Source organism: Rhinolophus sinicus, chromosome 7 (assembly GCF_057876585.1).
Source record: "Rhinolophus sinicus isolate RSI-liver-muscle chromosome 7, RSI-T2T, whole genome shotgun sequence".
Taxonomy (NCBI): Eukaryota; Metazoa; Chordata; class Mammalia; order Chiroptera; family Rhinolophidae; genus Rhinolophus; species Rhinolophus sinicus.
In genome coordinates, this window is record NC_142507.1 from 35,409,397 (window position 1) to 35,427,911 (window position 18,515).

At 36.5% G+C, this 18,515-nt stretch overlaps 1 protein-coding gene across 1 annotated transcript in view; it reads left to right on the forward strand.

Annotated features, from left to right (window-relative positions):
• The first annotated feature begins 3,364 nt into the window (after positions 1 to 3,364).
• SNX7 (sorting nexin 7) overlaps positions 3,365 to 18,515 on the forward strand; it is a 498,765-nt gene continuing 483,614 nt past the window's right edge. Inside the window, exon 1 of the mRNA XM_074318369.2 lies at positions 3,365 to 4,383. The gene's annotated coding sequence lies outside the window, so the exon portion shown is untranslated. The remainder of the gene's footprint in view (positions 4,384 to 18,515) is intronic.

An 18,515-nucleotide genomic window follows, 5' to 3' on the forward strand; every position in this document is an offset into this window, starting at 1 on the left:
GTAACATACAGTCAAAAAGCTGCTAAGAAAATGGCTGTGTGTTCACAGCACCTCTCTCTGATAACAAACATATGTCGACTAAAACGGTTTAGTAGAATGGGGGGAGGGAGGGTTCAGAATAAAATTTTCTTTCCCAGTATAAGCAATCCCCATCATCTTTCCTTAAAGAAAAGCAAAAATACATACCATATCTTTACCACAGTGGAAGAAAAAGGATGTTTTAAAAGGTTTTTATCAAGATTAAACTCTGCCATAGAAAGAAACAGCACTCCTGTGCAGCCATCCTAAAAAAAAAGAAAAAGAAAAAAAAAGAACCTATTATATTTTTTTCCTTACGGTGATCAAAATAGATCCCATAGCAAGTGCAGTATATAGAAACTCAGCCCAGTTAATCCCACCAGGATTGACTGGAGGTTGTTTAATGCCAGGTACCCTTTTGACTTCTTGAAATCAGGATGCCTCTTGGGCAAGACATTTTGCATCATTGAAAAGTGACATAATAAATGTTAAATGTGATTGCAGTGAGGAGTTGGGTAGAGTTTTCTTTCTTAATTCTACAATTATTCCTTCCAGCCAAACCCCTTTTTGGTCTGTTTCCATTCCTTTCCTGATCAATAAGAATTGAGGAGGGACTGGAGATATCGGGGGATGACTGGCACTGGGGAATGTAGATTGTCAATAGCCAATAAATCATATTCCATCTGTAATAAGAAAAAAATGATGGCAATAAAAGAGATCATTTACTATTTGTCAATCATAATATTTAAATATAAATCAGTTTCCAAAATTAATGTTTTATATGTGAAAAATATATATTGCAAGCAACAGTGTGACTGTACCCCATCCATTTGTAATTTTAAGATTAAAAAATGAAATACAGTGTATTATCTAGATATGTGACATCCTTTCATTATCTAGATCTAATACTCCGCATTTCCTCTGATTTGTCATCCATTTCAAAACTGAAAACTGTTTGTATTTACTTTATTGCCTTTTTTGAGAACATAATTACGTATATTCGTAGTAAACAGCGTTTAGGCTAATTCTTGAGATAGCTGAACATGTCTCTGAAAACTTTGATAATCTCTTTAAGAAAAAAACTAACAGTTATGAATTAGATTAGTCTAAAAATATAGCTTGAAAAGAAATCAAACAATTTACCTGATATTTTGTTTCAATATACATTAAACACTCTTTTCAACCTACACAACATTCCAGGGTCATAGTCAGAAATCCAAGTCTAATAGCTCAGCAGCCATTGTTGTCATTCGTGTCAAGCTATTGCCCCCTGCAGGTTAGGCTGAAAGTGCAGGCACAATTTGGCCAAGTCCTCAGGAAATTTATGGTAGTCCTGCCATTCACTCTCTCGCAATATTTAAGTAGAGTTGACTTTTTAACTTTAAGTTTGTTTACATTATAGTTTAAACTATTTAGTTAGAGATAGCTATTAAATTTTCAAAACTGAGATTTAAATATAGGTGATTTCAATTTTCCTTCTGAAAATTTTGCCGGGGTGAAGCAGACCATCACTTTCTTGTCACACAGTACCTTGATGTAGTTAACATAGTTTTTTCACCTTCCCTTATCCTTTTCCCACAAGACCCAGCACAACTCAAAAACAAATGCAGCAGAATTGGGATTATGATTTCTCAATAATTAAAAAAAATCCTGAATAATTTTCTCCTGGATGTCAGTGTGCTCTTCGTAGACTCACTGAAGTGCATTCAAATCAAACCCTTTCAGATTCTTCCTATTGCTGATATGATGGGGACAATTACACTGTTTTTCTTGATTATGAAACGAAACATAATTTCAAACTTCATGCTCCTGCCATCCCATCCTCCTTCCCTACAATCAACTTTTCCAAACAAGGCACCTTGCCAAGATGAAATAAATTTATTGTTGACAGAATATAAATCAAATTGCATCAACTTTTCCACAGTATTAGATAGTAGAGCAGGCTTACGGGAATAATTTCATAAGGTTTATGGGAAGATTCTTTTATATTTTGGAAGTCATATATGGCTACTCACACTGACTTGTAAAGAACGCTGCAATGGTATTTCCTTATTATTTAAATACATATCTCATTGAGAAATGGAATATCATTATGAAAAATACCAATTCTAATGCCAACTTAACAACCATTAAGAATTTTACCCAGTGAAGTGTTCTAAGTATTATTTCCACATTGTGCTGAAATAATTAGAAATATGAAATGTATTCTGCTATCTTAGAGGTATCTGAGATGCTCACAAAAATATTAAATACAGGATAGTGGCAAAACTCAGGGCTTTCTTGGAGGGTTTTTTACCCTAACCACGGATCCTCTTTCCACATCCTCCAGAATTGAAATATGGGATAGGAGCTGGGGGGAGGGGATATGTCATATATTAAACAAATCTAAAAAGAAAACCAACCCACCCACCAAGCAACCAACAAAAACCTGAATGCCTATCCTTGTTTTATTACATTTTTAAAGCGTGTTGTTAATTTTCAGAAGAACACTACATCTGTAAATTAAGATCTTGCCCTCTACAGTTCACTAACACTCTTACTCCAAGCAAAGAGAGGCTTTGGAGTAGGCTGTTGTACTAATAATTGCACAAGTTGAAGCCAGAATAGCGACTGGTTGCCTGCAGCCAACATTTCTAGTTGTCTGTGAGTGGACATTTTTCAAGAAAATAAAATTCACCTCTCTTCCAAAGTCATATATGATTACATATGATTATATATATAGAAGCACATTGTTATTGAGCTAGAAAATTTCAACTATTTTGATTCAAATGCCTATCAACAGTTGCTTTTAATTAGCGTCTAGCAAGGGAGATGGTGTCATTTGACCTGTGGGTTTGAATCAAGGGGGACGTTTTCTAGCTCTCCCCATACACGACACAACAGATTGCTCACAAGTGCCCAGAAAAACACAGTTCTCTTCCTCTTCCTATCACCAGTATTATTTTAATTGTTTCTAAAGGATCTGAAGAGGGTTCTAGAAACCTAATAATGTTTTGTTATTGTCGAAATCCAGGGCTGTTAGACAGTCCTAGCTTCAGAAAGAAAAGAGCAGGCAATCTTATTCATATACATCCTATGGTGGGTCCGTGTGTGTGTGCGTGTAAGTGTAGGTTCATCCCAATAATTCCAGAGGTTTTTAAGAGCGAATGGAGTGGGAGTGGTGATGGAGTGTGGTGCGTGGTCGTGGGGGGATTTGGGGAGATTGTGTCGCGGGGCAGTAACTATACAAATTCAAAGCCATCATCACTACTTTAACGGCAAATCAAAACCACTTAGGTGGGAGAGACCCCAAGGAAAGACACACTAACTTCCTCCTCTAGGCCGAGGCGAGCCACAGACTGGTTCCAGAGCTCGCGCAGTTTAGAGAGAGGGTCCTGAGACCGCTCGAGGCCAGTTCTCGCGGGGGCGAGGGCTTCGGCTAAACTCTCATTTGGCGACGTGAGGAGCGCGACCTGCGGCCCAGCGCCCTGGCCGAGGAAAGCCGCCCGCAAGGCCAGCTGCCAGGCCCGACCTGCGGCCCAGCGCCTTGGCTCACTCTGCTCGGAGGCCCCGGAGCAGGGCCCGTGCAGCGCTTTAGCCACATCGATGCTATTAGTTTCCGCGGCTGCAGCCCGCCAGCGCTGGCTCGGACCCGGGCCTCCTCGGGGATAGTTAAGGAGCGGAAGCTCAATCTCCACCTGGATCTCAGGTCGAGGTAGGGGAGCAAATGCCCAGGTGCGGTCACACAGGCAACGACAGACAAACTGCTGCCTCTCTGGGCTACGTTGGCCTGCGCTTGGTAGCCCCAGAAGCGCACCACGCGGTCGCACTCTCTCGGCGTCCTCCAGCGGCGGGGCCAGGAACCTCGGCTCTCCCTTCTACTTTCCCGCGAGGAAGACTGCCTGCGGCCAAAGGTAGAACCGGGCGGGAGGCCGGAGCCTGGAGGCGCCGTGGGACTCGGGAGCCGGAGCGAGGCAGAGACTCGGACCCTATTCCTGAAAACGCTCGAGTCCTCCAGGATGTGTCGAATCTAAAGCCGCTCCAGGCAGGCTCCGCGAACTTTCGGGCAACCGACTGTGTGGCTCACACCGGTCAGCCTTGCTCCCGCCTGCAGATCACCCACCCTCCCAGCCCGCGACCGCGCGGGCTGAGCCTGAGAACGCGGAGCAGCACCGAGTTAAGCAGAGCGAAGGCGCACCCTACTGGCCGGATGCGGCAGGCACGGCGATTCGCTCAGGTTCCCACAGCCCTTTCGGGCGCGGCCCCGCCCTGACCCACCCCGACTGTCCCGCGCCCCCAGCGCTGGGGGCTTGTGAAAAGAAAGAGAAAACAAAACAAAACAAACACCGCGTCAAACTCCACTCTCACCTCGTCTACATCCCAAAGGTAAGTGTGAGTCCAGCATCTCCCACGCCCCTCTCTGAACCCCCTCTGGTCCTCTGGGCTGAGGTGGGGGAAGCACAGGGAGACAAAAGGGCCACCTCCCAAAAAAGAAATCATGACTGCTTCTGAACACGTTTTGCAAGCATGGCGCGTGCACACACACACACACACGCACACACACACACGCACACGCACACACACACCACTCAGCCAAACCCACACTTACCAGTCCGTTGGAAGGCTACTGATGTGCATGTTCTGGCAGCATTTCATTAGCTGTTGGAGGAAATCTTTACTAATGTTTTAGGTGGTAGGCAACAGCAGTAATTCTGTGGATTGGGAAGAGGAGGGAAGAGGAAGAAGGATGCCCCTAGGTTTGCTACTCCTCCCATACTTGGACTTGAGTCCTACTTTCAGTCTCAAGTCCTAGCATGGGTGAAAGAGTTCTCATCCTTCTACTGAGAAGGAAGAGAGAGATTCAGCCATTTCTGAGGGGTTTCCTGTGCCCTGCTCCCATTCCTCACCAGAGAACTGGGGAAGGGATTGTTTTGTTTGTCTAGATAATTCATGATTTAGTTCTGTATGGCATTTTGAAACTAGTAAAACCTTGAAATAGGCTATATGTTTTGAGTGACAGGTTTTTCTGTGCTTAGGTAAAGGTTATTAGAAATCACAATGTTTCTTTCTATTCAGGCAACCTTGAGTTAGACATGAGTATAATATCTTATTGTTGTAACTTCTGTCGTGTCTATTGCCTCTGGATATTTACTGTCTTTAGAGAAAGAGCGGAATTTTAATTTTTTAAAAAATAAATTTAGGCAAATAATAAGTCCAGTAAAGGATGAGTACTATTTGCTTCTATTTTCTTCACATACTCTTTTGGGGAAGGAAACTAAAGGATTTTGACTGTCCCTCAGACTAATTTATATTTATAGTAAGTGAGATGTATGAGAGTATCTTTTAAGATAGTGTCTGTTTTCTTATTTGGTACTTTCAGATGGATGGCAAAATATTTGACCTAATAAGAAAAGGAATGAGGCTGATATGAAGTGAGATATGATATCTCTATTATATCCACCAATCCAGGAAATCTGAACAGGTTATAGAGAGTTTGAATTCTTCCAGAAGATTACAATATACAATTTTAATATAATAATATATAATTGTTATATAATAAGAAAAACTAACATGTATTGAGTGTTACTCACTGCCAAGTACCAGAGTGCAGTCTTTTCCTTCATTATCTCATTGAATTTTCATTGTAGTCCTATGGATAAGGTACCATTATAGTTTCTCATTTTACAGAACAGGTAAGTAAAACTTAGAAAGGTTTCTTTACGTGACCAGGGTAACAACAGCTAGTAATCAGAAGAGCAAAGATCTGCAAGCAGGCAGTTGAAGAAACATCTTGAGAAATTATGGTCATTCAGGCTGGTAATAAACAGATATTTTAGGTTTGAGTTTTAGCCTTTCATAGAAAAAAAGTAAGATACCTTTTCTTGAAAGAAAACAGTGGATAAAATGGAAATATTTGTTCTGAAAAATGCTTGCCAGCCATATCCCCATTTCACAGATATGAAAACAGAGAGGATGAATCATCTTAGCTACCATAGTAAAGTTCATAACCAGGCCTTGAAATGAGATTTTCTGATTCCAGCTCCTCTATCCATTCCACTTAACCACACTGCCAAACACAGAAAAATCTTTGGTTTTTCTCAAAGTGCTAAACCATAAATCATTAACAGCTCAGAGCCTATATTTCTCAGTGAATAAGTTTTCTTTCACCTTAATTGTGAATACCTTTTATACTGAAAGAATGCGAATGCAGAAATAGTGCTATTCTTAGTAGTGAATTAAATGACACAAAAAATGGCAAAAGACTAAAATAATTACATCAGCTTTACTTGAAAAGTAGTTAAAGTTATCTGGAAGGCATGTCTCAGTACAATTTTTGTCTTCTCCACCCCTCAAGACACATCCTACCCTACACTAGTGAAGTTGTTCCACATTACATATATGCTAGCTTTTGTTCATAAAAGAATTTAACACAAGGTTTTGGTGCTTTTCATGTACATTCATGTATTTCTTTTTTGCTCTGTGAATGGTGTCTGTAAAATGTCAAAACAAATCTCTGGAGTGACCTCTTTAATGGCAAAAACAAACAAACAAACATTAACTGGCAAGAGATTTTTGACTGGCATCCACATTTTAACACACACTTACAATGCACTGAAGTGTATTGTGTAGCACTGATTTACTCAGTGCTGTAAAGTTAGTTCAGGTACAGAGTGTGCTTTATCAAATGGACTTAGTATCATTCCAAAGTATCAGAAAAAGCCAGATGAACTGCCTTCAATCACTGATTGAACTGAAGCCCGTATAGCTCAGCTTTCTCAGTCATTTACGTGGAACTTATTTGGCCACATGATCTTCTGTCCTGTTGGGATCTGTGATTTTTCCAAAGATTTGATTTAGTTGCATATGATTGTTAATGCCAAGTTTGGGATTTTCTCCCTTCTACTTTCATTAAAGCTGTAGTATCAATATCAGTTTAGAAATATTACGTTGTATAATATGCTTGCTTGTCTGTGTGAATTTGTACCATAAACTTTCACAGATGTTTAGACTTTAGACTTTTTAAAATTATCTAGTCTGATCTTTTTATGTTACTGATGGCTAAATTGATGTCCTAAGAGGTAATACAGAATTCTCAAGGTCACCCATCTAGAAAGGGAGAAAAGGAGAAGTGGAATCCACATTCTCTGTAGTCAAACTCTAAGGCCAGTGCATTCCCACAGCATCATGTTCATTCTTATTGGACTGTCAAAGATTCAATCACTCATTCAACAACTAGTTATTGTCAAAAACTTGGCAGTTGTCCTAGGCATTAGGAATTCAACAAAAAGAAAAATAGAACAATCCAGAAAAAAGGCCTTTATTTTTTAAAAACTAATATTCTACTGGTGGACAAAATTAAACGCCAATCTTTTCAGTGGTTATGAAGATATTTTATAAAGACATTTTTCTCTAAAAATATCTTTAATGAGTTAAGCTGTGCAAGGCAGACAAAACATGATAATATTCTTCCACATTTCCTGGTAAATAAATTTGGGGAACCCTTAGTGCCAAGGGTTGAAATTATTGATGGGAAATTAGTAAATGGACATAGTAAACCTTAACCAGGTATTTGGAGCCCTCTCAGGTAATCCATTAATGAATCAAAGGTTCTTTCCTGGAGTCTTTCTGTGATTTGGGATTATATGCCTGTGAAGAAACACAGACTTGTGCAGGAGCTGGGTAAAGAAATAATAAAGAGATAAAAGAGAAAATTATTCAACAAGATATATTTTTTAAAATGACACATATTCAAGTGTATATTAGATTGTCCTAGTGGATGAACCAAAGGGCTAGGGGAGTTTAAGCTTGAGAGTTTAACGCAGAAGCCTCAGAGTTTTTGTTATTAACTCAACTTCCAATAAAGCAATAATATACTATAATAATTAGAATATTGTTAATAATATAGTATAATAGTATATAAGTTATCAATATAATGGTTTGTCTATTTCACATTTCCACCTTTATCTATGTTAGTCACGTGATAGGCAGGACTGGCTGAAATAAACTATTGGATAACTATTCGATGATGGGGGCTACCGAGATCCAATTCAGTGTTGTGAACTGTTGAGGAACTCTTGCAGGATTTCTCCTTCGTGTTGTCCAGATGTCATGTGTTGGCAAGGAAATGGTCAGATTGGACCCTCAAGAGAGTCACTAATCTATGTCCTGCTTCCAAGTGTAACCGAAATCAAATTAGATCTACACAAAGTGTTGAGTTGCCGAAAAATGGTTGAATTATTATTTCTACTACCTATATTATTGAGATTAGAAGTTAAAAGTAAAGAAGTCTGAATCTTCTTCAACTTATTCTGCCCTCAGGCCAACTGACGAAGCAATAGCATGTTTCCCCTCTATGATCACTGAAGAAAGTGGCAAACCTTAAGTAAAGGAAAATATGAGACCTGAGGTCTTTTTGATTTGCTTTAAGATCTGAGTGAGCTTTTGGAAAAATTATGTTGGAGTTCTCAAATGATGTGACTAAGGTTACCTTTCTAGAGGGGTGAAAAGGTCTTTGTGAACCACACTGCTTTTGGAGCCAACCCTCTGTAGAAAGAAGGAAGGAAGAAAGGGAGAGAGGGAGGGAAAAAAATCTCATTTGAGGTGGGAGTTGAGTGACAAGAGAAATTTTTAGCCTTCAGGTTTAATTTTTCTGCACTAGGTGTATAATAATATCATTTTTATATCTTTAAATCCATACTTAGCTAGGCATTAAACTCTAGGAATAATCTGTTTATAGAAAATAAAACCATTTCTATTTGAAAACAAATGGAAAAAATAATTGTTTTTTCCCCCAAATGTGTACCCTTTTAATTGATCAAATGCATCCAAGAAATTCTGCCGGCAATTTGTGCACTCTGTAGGTGTTGTTGCTGCTCTAAATTTGTCTGCAAGAGGAATTGTAAATGGTATTTACCTTTTAATTAAACAAAGCATCTTGCAAATTAAACACATGTTCTTGCACATCAAAATTTAGTTAACATCCTTTTCATTGTTCATCCTGCTGACATGCTGACAGCATCATGAGTCCACACACAATATAGGATCACACTGCTCCCCCTCCCTGGCACTTTGCATTCCTCTGAGCAGATGATATCACATGCTAGAGTACACTCTGTAACTGACTTCTAATAATCGAGCAGCTTTTCCCATTTAATATACTTAATATTGTGTAAAATATGGGACTACATTGATGTGTCCAGAACCTGGAAAGCTTTGGACACTGATCTGACATATGTCTTATAATCTTACACTGGAAATTTGACAGTGAATGACAGAACACCTTAGAGGAATACAAGAAGCTGATAAAGGCAGAAGCACTGCACATGAATGCAGAGTCTGGTTTCTAATAGTTACATACTTTTTTTACATGCATACCAGTAATTTGACATTTATAATTCACTGTGGAGCCGAATTTCTGTCGTTTTCATACTGTCAAGTCTTCTACATTTTGAAATAAATGTCCCTTCTAATTATTATATGAATTTGAACTCCAACATTCAATTTTCCCCCCTGTCCCTTATAATGGAGTACTGCATTTAGCTGAAGTCTGATATGCAAGACCATTTAGGAAATGTGATCATTTTGCATGTATTCCCACAAACTATACATGGGGACCCCTTTCTGGATTGTACTCTGCATTACTTGTGAAAGTACAATTTAAAACTCATGCATCAGTACTATTTTCAAGAAAATAAGGTTATTAATGGCAGAATGAAACTAAAAAAAATTAAGACATAGCTTTAATAGAACAAAAGTCAAAGAGGTTTTTCAATAAAGCAAAATTGTAGTTAATGACTGTCACTCAATTGTACTGGTGTTCATTAATCTCTTCTATGTCTATTTATTTATGGCTTATATAATTGAAATAAAGTCATTTGCTTAGAATATTGCCAAAGGAGAAATGCTTTCTGCTTTAAAAAGCAGCATCTTAGAGTAAAGGTAAATAAAATCCAGGCTGAGATGAGGTCTTCCTTTAACATTATGGCACCTCCAAGATTTTTTATTTCTTTTTTAAGTGGAGGGATTATTTTTACTGTCAGTATTTAGCTTTAAGGTTCGGGTAAATAGCTTGTTGAAGAGAAGCCACTCATATAAGAAGTTGCATTGAGGCACAGAAATGATTGGTGCGGACATGGGTGGAAGAGGGGACAAACAGACTCTTAAGTAGCATCAAAAAAGCTTCAGCTCAAAGGAATAAGCTACCATCTCTCTTTGTCTTATCCCTGCTTTAGAAAACAGAAGTAAACAATAAAAGCACAATGTGCAAATACAGAATTTATGTTTTAAATAGGTGTTTATAAAAATATTGGTGGTATGATGCTTGTTTGTTGATTGAAATAAGCCTTCACACATACAAGTAAAATGTCCTTTCTTGATTTCAAGGAGATGAATAGATTTTGAATGCTGAATTCACTGAAATAAGTCTTACAATAACTAAATTTATTTCCCTAGATTCAGATAAGACTAAAGATTGGGGATTTTGGCTAGTGACAAAGTTTTAAAATATTATTTGCTTTTATACCAGGACGACTTCTGTCCCCTTGTTTAAACATTTCACAATTTAACTGGATACAATTTTCCAACTATAAAGAAAATCTATGTCAGCCGACAAGTTTCAGAAATATTGATTGGAGCTTTCACTGATGTGTAAAATGTGCCTGAACTATAGACGTAGATTTTCCATATAAAAAAAAAAATTAAGTTAAATATTGATCCTTGTGCCATTTGGTTTTCACTAGGCTTATGCAAGATAAAGCATTTATTTAACTCTTCATAGAACGATCCAATGTGTAATGATTTTTACAAGTGATATATATTACATATAATCTTTTAAATTAGATAATATATTCAGTAATGTGCTTCTATTTTATGTATCAATTTCCAAAAAAATAAATGAGAATTTTTAGAAAAACAAGCAGGGCCTTCGACAAAATGGCCAATGTTTCTTCAGTTCTTGTTCAGTGGCTGGATACATGACACATCCTATTGCATCTTACAGGACCCCCATAGAGAGGTACTCTAAGTGGATTGAGATTTATGGAGACTGAACACCTTCTTCAAGGTCATCTCCTAGTAAAAACTAGAACCTGGTTTCAAACCGAGGTTGACTTAGGAGGCAAGGCACCTGTATACGTTGCTATGTGGCTGCTCACAAGTCTCACTTACTAAACATCATGTACCAAGCACTGTGCTTACTAATTTACAGGCTGTAAGATGTATCTTCTTTAGTACCAAATCTAAATCATATGTCTAAGATAAGAATTTTGACTAAAATTGTACTTCTGGGTTTAGACTAAGTGTGGAAGTGGAAAGGCATACAGGTAGAGTCAACCCAGAGCAAAACTGCAAAATGGCCTAAGCATGTCTTCAGTGTCTTTTCCTTTCCACTTTCATACCTTCCCCAAGTCTATTTCCCATTCTTATAAATAAACTTTCAGAAGGTACTCCTGCAAAAATCTGAATTTGACTAGGGGCATTTAGAAAACTGAACAGAAGTCAAGCTCTAAAGCAACAGATTAATTTGTGCATTCATTTGCTCATTGATTCAAGAGAGCCAGAGAATGTCCTAGAAATTACATAATTCGAGGGTAGGGAATTGGAGGCCCTTCAGATATGTCCCACAATGTGGTATTTCCCAATATATGTTATGTTGAAAAATGGAATTTGAGTGCTTTTGGGCATAAATTGCCCAGTACACCCTAGTTTTCTCACCATCATTACCATACTATCCTTTTAGTTCCACACATTTCCTACTTGGTTCCTCAAATAATTTTAAGTTTATGGCTGAAGATAGTTAAACATAGAAATGTTTTGAGAAGGCTGAGTCCAGATAAGTTAGATTTTCTCCCCAAGGTCAGTGTCCTGTTTTTCTTTCCAACACCTAGGACAGTTTTGGCACATAGGAAACTCAATAAATATTTAATAAATTAATGAGTGAATGAGTGAATTAATGTGACAGAATTGAGTCTATAACCCAAATGTCCCCAGTTCTGATCCAGTGTTTGTTGCACTTGGATCACTTAATTCTCAGGAGAAATGGGGCAACATCTCTACTTTTGTGTGCAGGAAATTGGGCTCTATCTTTCAGTACATGATTTTTCTTTTTCTACCTAAATCAAATGAGGCCTAAACTAAAAGCAATTCAGCCAAAGGAGATTCATTCAAAGGTTGGTTTCAAATTGAAATCATGTAAACACAGCAACTAAATGTACAATACTTTCCAGAAGACCTAGAAAATCACATTTACTTCCAATAAAGTCATGATTATTGATGTAGTACACCATCTTCCTCCCTGTGAGGGAAAAGGACAAAGAAGCATGAGACAAAGTGAATATCTTTTCCAGGCTTATCAAGAATGTTTTAGGAGCCTGGAGAAACCTTTGTACTGAGCTGATTTTATATCCAAACATTCAAAAGAAAAAAATGCGTAACAGCAATTTATCTATTTTTTGATTATTCTATACCAACATCTGGCTATTTAGAAAACAATTGGTTATTTCATTCAGCATTGATTTGTATATTTAGCGTTATACAGCTTTGGGCTGATTCTTCTATCGTTGTTATAGTGTGTCAGCTATATGACTGCCTGGAGAACCTTGGGGTTGGAAGTGGGGATATAATTGTATAAAGTAAGAGAAAAGTTAGGACTTTTGAACAGAAATGAAAGCGTTCTTAAGGCAGTAGCCATGTTGCCATAGGTGTGAGAGACATGAGTTGGGGATATCAAATGTACCAAGTCAAGGCAGGGTATGACATCTAATGTTGAACTGAGACCAGGTCGTCATCTGCCATATAACCATTTGCATGGCCATCACATTACCCTTACAAGCCTTCAACACTCCTCATTTTCTAAGGACAAATTTCAAACTCCTGAGACTGTCAGTCAAGGCTCACCATACTGGGTGCTCTATAAATATTTTTTCAAGGAACTCATGGATATTTGCTGCCGTACATTGTGTCCTGTATTCACCCAAGAATTCTCAAAAGCCTTGTCTTATGTTAGTTTGTTGTTTTTTCTGACTATAAATTTTTTTCCCATAGTACTCTGGGAAAGTCCTTCTCTCATTTCAAGCATGTTCCAGCCTCACCTCATCTGTGAAACTATTTCTGTCACTGTTCTTGAGCATTCTCCAAAAAATTTGAAGCAATCACTCTCTCCTCTCTGTTATGTTGCACTGCACTTTCTCTGCTGCTGTTATGGTGTATATCACACTTTACCTATTTTATGGCTGTTCTGTACATGCCTCTATTACCTACATCATAGACGTTAGGTATGTGCCTATGTAACCTAGATTATAACCAACAAGTACATACTTGACCACTAAAAAATATGAGCTGTATGAAGAACGGATCATATATTTTTTAATCATTGCTGTCCATGGTAGACTTTAAATAAATGTTGGGTCAGTCAATCAATTAACAGCATTAAACTACTTGCATAACAGGGAAAAAAAAGAAAAAAGAAAGAAAGAAAGAAAAAAGAAAAAAAAGAAGCTAAGAAGGGGGAGTGGTGATGTCTTTCCAGATATATCCAAAGGGCTACTTTTGTGTTTTTTTTGCTTTTTTGAGTGTTATTATAAAGTAGTAAATGTTCTCTTTTCTTTTTTCCTAACTTTTTCTTTTTCTTACTTTAAAAAATTTGAAAGTAAGCTGTGAAATTTACTCAGCAAATATAATTTCATCTGTTAAAATGATTACATTTATTCTGTTCAAGTTGACATTGTTAAAACATTTTTAAAGATTATCTCCTCTGGATTGTTTTAAAAGTCAGTCTCCTTACTTTCTTACCAGCATTTACTTTTTGATATAATTTGGTTTATTTAAAAAATGTAATCTGTGTTCAAAGTTTGAAGATTTGCAAGAATTGAGAAAAATCCTAAATTCCAAAATAAAGTTATTGGTTTTTTTTAAGATGTAACAATCCTTACAAAGAATATTATACTACTGTTAATATAATGACATTATGTAGGAAATTAGGAAATTATTTACATAAAAATTGTTCATTATATTTTTTGTATTTTCTTACTGGTGATTTTTCTGTTTTTATTTTAAACAAAATAAGTCTTTTTCGATCCAGTCTGCTATGCTGGTCTGCAGAGCATTTGAAAGAACAATTCAGTGTGCACCAATATACCCTTCTCCTTGGTTCCTCAAGTATTAACATTTTGTAAACACTTCCTTTATCTGCTTATCTGTTTCCCTTTCTATTTAGATTGATAGAGGTAGGTAGGCGGAAGTGTGTGTTTTTGTCTGTGTTTCCTATGCTCAGGAGTTTTCTTCACTTTTAGAATCTAAAGTCCTAAAAACACTAGTTTTTTTAGAAGCTGTTTGGGTCAGTTTTCCCAGATACAGAGTGGGTCCTTTTAGTATAGGAATCAGGTTTTGTTTTTATTTCCAGATTTTTTTCTTTGATTGTAATTTATATATATTATTATATTTCATTGTTTTGTTTTTATTTTTCAGGGGGTCAAATTGTATCTGTTAGATGTTCTATGTCTATTTTCTGTATCAATCACATTTTCTGTTTTTTCCCCCCACTGTATTTGTTTTCATTGACATAGCTCTATGCTTATATTTCTTCAATACCTTATAAAATCTATTTTTGTTGTTTAAACTATTCTCCCTTGAGCATCTTGCAATTTAGTATTTATTTCTAAGATAATTTTTGTCTTTTACAAAAATAGCATTTCTTTCTGAGTTTGTAAATTCTCGCTTCATGTCTTTGTAAGATTTTGTTCATCGTTGTTTTGAAATTTATAAATTATGATTTAAGTTGTTTAATAATCTGTATATTCTTGTTTAAGATGTTTCATTCAGTTTCCTTCTACTTTATTGTAGTTTCATTATGGAGAATATAAGCTGAAATATTTCAATTCATATTTTTTTATTTTCTTGGTTCAGTAGTTTTGTATAAATGTTTGACATGATTCAATTTATTGAAGTAATATTTTAATCATTTTGATTAATTGGTAAATCCAATTTTATAAATTATTAGAACCATATACATATAGCGCGTTCAAAATAAATTGTTGCGTGAATGAAGGTCATTCAAGGACCCAGGTGGACAATAATGATATCTGACATTATTGTCATTCTTACCCATGCAATGGAGCGAAGAACCTGGAGGGGTGTTTTTGGAGCTTTATGGACCAGGCTTAAAAGTAGCATAACTACTTCTGCTCACATTCTTTCAAAGAGGAAAAGTCATGAAGCCTCATCTAAAGGCAAGGGAAAAGAGAGGATAGAGTTTAGAGGGTAGTTTAGCCTAGCTACGATTCTGTTACAGGGGTAGAAATTTTGGAGAACAGCCTTCACCACAGCATGAGAAGGAATTAAAGTCTGTTTTTCTACCTTCCTAGTATATAAGGCCCTTTGCACTTGGGTTATTCATTGGTTAATAATATTTTTGAAACTGCAAATTGTTTACAACGTATTCTATATTTTCTAATTTAACATTAACAACGTATTTTCTCTAGAAGGAATGAATAAACATTAACTGAAGACATGATGCATTTGAAATATTTTCATTAGATCAGTTGACTATACAGCTTTAACTAAAAACAGTCCATTTCAACCATCATGACACAGTTTCTAACCAGTGCACAACTTTGTTGAGACAACTGAAATAAGGCTAGCTCTGTCGGCATCTAGAGCTTCCCCATTCTCTTTGATATACAAGACTAGAGTAGAAATTTTCTTTCTAAATTTCCTGTAAGGAGTCGGCTGAAATACAGCAGACTGGTTGATGGCGTGCTCATCTCACTGACCTTACAATCTGATCTAGATGGTGTCGCGAACTGCTGGCAGTACACCCTTCCACATGGTCACTTTTCCAGTTCTTCATCAGCTGTGGGCAATGCTCGTTTCCCTTTGTTTTCACAGCTTGTATCTTCTGTCATTAGGAAAGTCGTAAGTCCTGTTTAGTACATCACTAACTACATTATTGCTCAGCAAATTACTCCTATTTCTTTGCCTCTGAAATACACGCAGAAAATAAGACAAGGTAGGTCAGCTTGACAAATGTTGACTTTGACTAGAGAGAATTTATGTCTACTGCATTGGCTGAGACAAATTAGACTTAATCACACTTAGCATCATCATTAATTTTCTCCCTAAATTTCTAAATGATAACAAATCAGTTAAAATGTCTACTACTCAAGACTAAGCGACTCACTCCTGGAGTTATTATATAGCAGAAGGGATAGACTCTTCAAATGTTTTATTTTTATGATAAAGAATAAGTCATAAAGAGATAAAAATGTGTACGGAATCCACAAAAGTAGGTAAATATTAGACTTATCTTAAATTATCATCAGATTTGGATAATTGGGTATAATTTAACAACTAAATTGGTTGACCAAATCTATTGGATTAATCTGTGGCCAATCTGCCGTAGATTATAGTCTTTTGGAAGATTAGGGCTGTATTTATGTTTAAATCCTTTTTTAGTCATTCGTCTAACCCAAATCAGGTGTTTTTCCTAAAGAGGATAAGGCAGATCCTCATTATTACCGTTATCAGTAGTTTCAGAAAGACCCTAATTTTCAACAATTTGAGGGGAAAAAAATGAATAAAATGAGAAAGTATCCTGGGAACAAATAATTTCTATTGTGTGCTTATAATGTGCCAAGTATCATGCTAAGTCTTTACTCGTTCAACAAATATTTTCTGAGTGTCTGACAGACACTGAGAACCCAACAGTGAAGGAAGAGACAAGTCTCTGGAGTTTACATCCCAGCGGGTGTAGACAGACACTAAGTATGATAAATAAGTAAATTATATAGCATGTTCTAGTACCATAAGTACTGTGAAGAAAGCACAGGAGAATAAGGCGGAACAGGAATGCTGGAATGGGGCTGAAATTTTGTAATTGAATGGTCAGGGTAGTGTTGAACATACTGGTGGATGAGGACAATCCCAGATTTACAGACACCCTCCATTTTCCTGGATTCTCCTTTCCCTCGCCAGCCTGTCTGTGTTCCATGTCACTGGTCTGTCTTTACAATTTGCTCTCACTGTCTACCTTCTAGTTTGATGCTGAGCCCATCCTCTGTATCAGGATGACAAGGCCTTTCCATCTGGACTACGACATTAGCTTTTCAGCTCAGAGTGTAGCCACTCTTCTCAAAGCCAGCCAAATGCTAGCTCCACCACAGTGTGCCCAGAGAAATTCCCTTCGTTTTTATAAAATCATTTTCAGAGCAAATAGCTAAAAAGGCCAAACTTGTCTGAAACTCTTAGTTTCTCTTTAGCTCCCTCTTCCACAGGTCTATACCATTTTAAAATGAAGGGTGGGAATTAAACTATTTTTATTGAAAAATATTATGTCACAGAGTATGATGGCTACTTTATATTTGTGCGTGTTAAAATTCAAAAAATAGGTATTTATTGTCCCCTTATATGGTTGAGGGAAATGAGGCCCCATGAGAGGCTGATTTGAGGCTCAATTTTTTTTTTTAAAGAAAAGAGTTGCTTTTAAATGATCCCTTCACCCAATATCATCAACTCTATTCTCCAGATATCCATTTACCCCTGCTACTTTTTAAGAAAATACAGAAATCATATATTTGCAGGGTTTATATTATTTGAACCTGTTCATTTCAGGATTAGATGTGACTTTTGTAACAAAATACACTTGAATGCAGAATTGTAGTTTTAAAAGAATACGAAAGTATGTCCATCATACTGGCATTTTCACATTTTACCTTCTCAATAATCCTATAACGTTATTACGTATCTCTATTTTACAGGGAAGCAAAGTAAGATTTAGAAAGTTTACATAAAGTGTTCAGGGTGACATAGTTGGAAGTAATGGTGCTTAATTAGATGATAAAAACAAATAATAGTTCAATTAATTTCTTTTAACAAAAGCATTAACCAAAACGTCTCCCCAAATTGACTTTGGAAAAGCATGTTACTATGTAAATTTTGATAAGACATAATAATTAAGATCAAAGAAAAATTTATATAAAAATCAAATGGGAAATCCATATGTGACTTCCATTTTTATTTAAAAAATTTGGAAATCTAATATGTTTTTACCATTTCAAATGAGTGGAATTTAAGTTAGCAATCGTATAACCACATGTGTTAACAACATGCTTTTTTCCCCCTTTACACTTAAATATTATTTTTGGCAAACACACATACAGACACACACACAACACACACAACAGCAACAAAACAGCTTTTAATTTTAAATAAACTCAAAATATAAAATGTGTCCTTATACAATGGAAAATGCAATGTTTTAAAACCTCATCTTTTTAATATTTTGAAAATGTAGAGTCTGAGCATGAATGTTGCTTTAAGAAAGGTACTCATATTACAAAAATAGAACTTATGCCTGTGATGTTGCAGTTGCCATGGTTACTACAAATTTGTTACTTAATAGCAGAGCAAATAGATTCATAAACATGCTAATTATATCTGATACATTTTCCCAAACTGTTTTATATGAATATGCATATAGTTTACATAAAAATCAATGTTTCCATCCAATAATTTTGCAAGTTTGG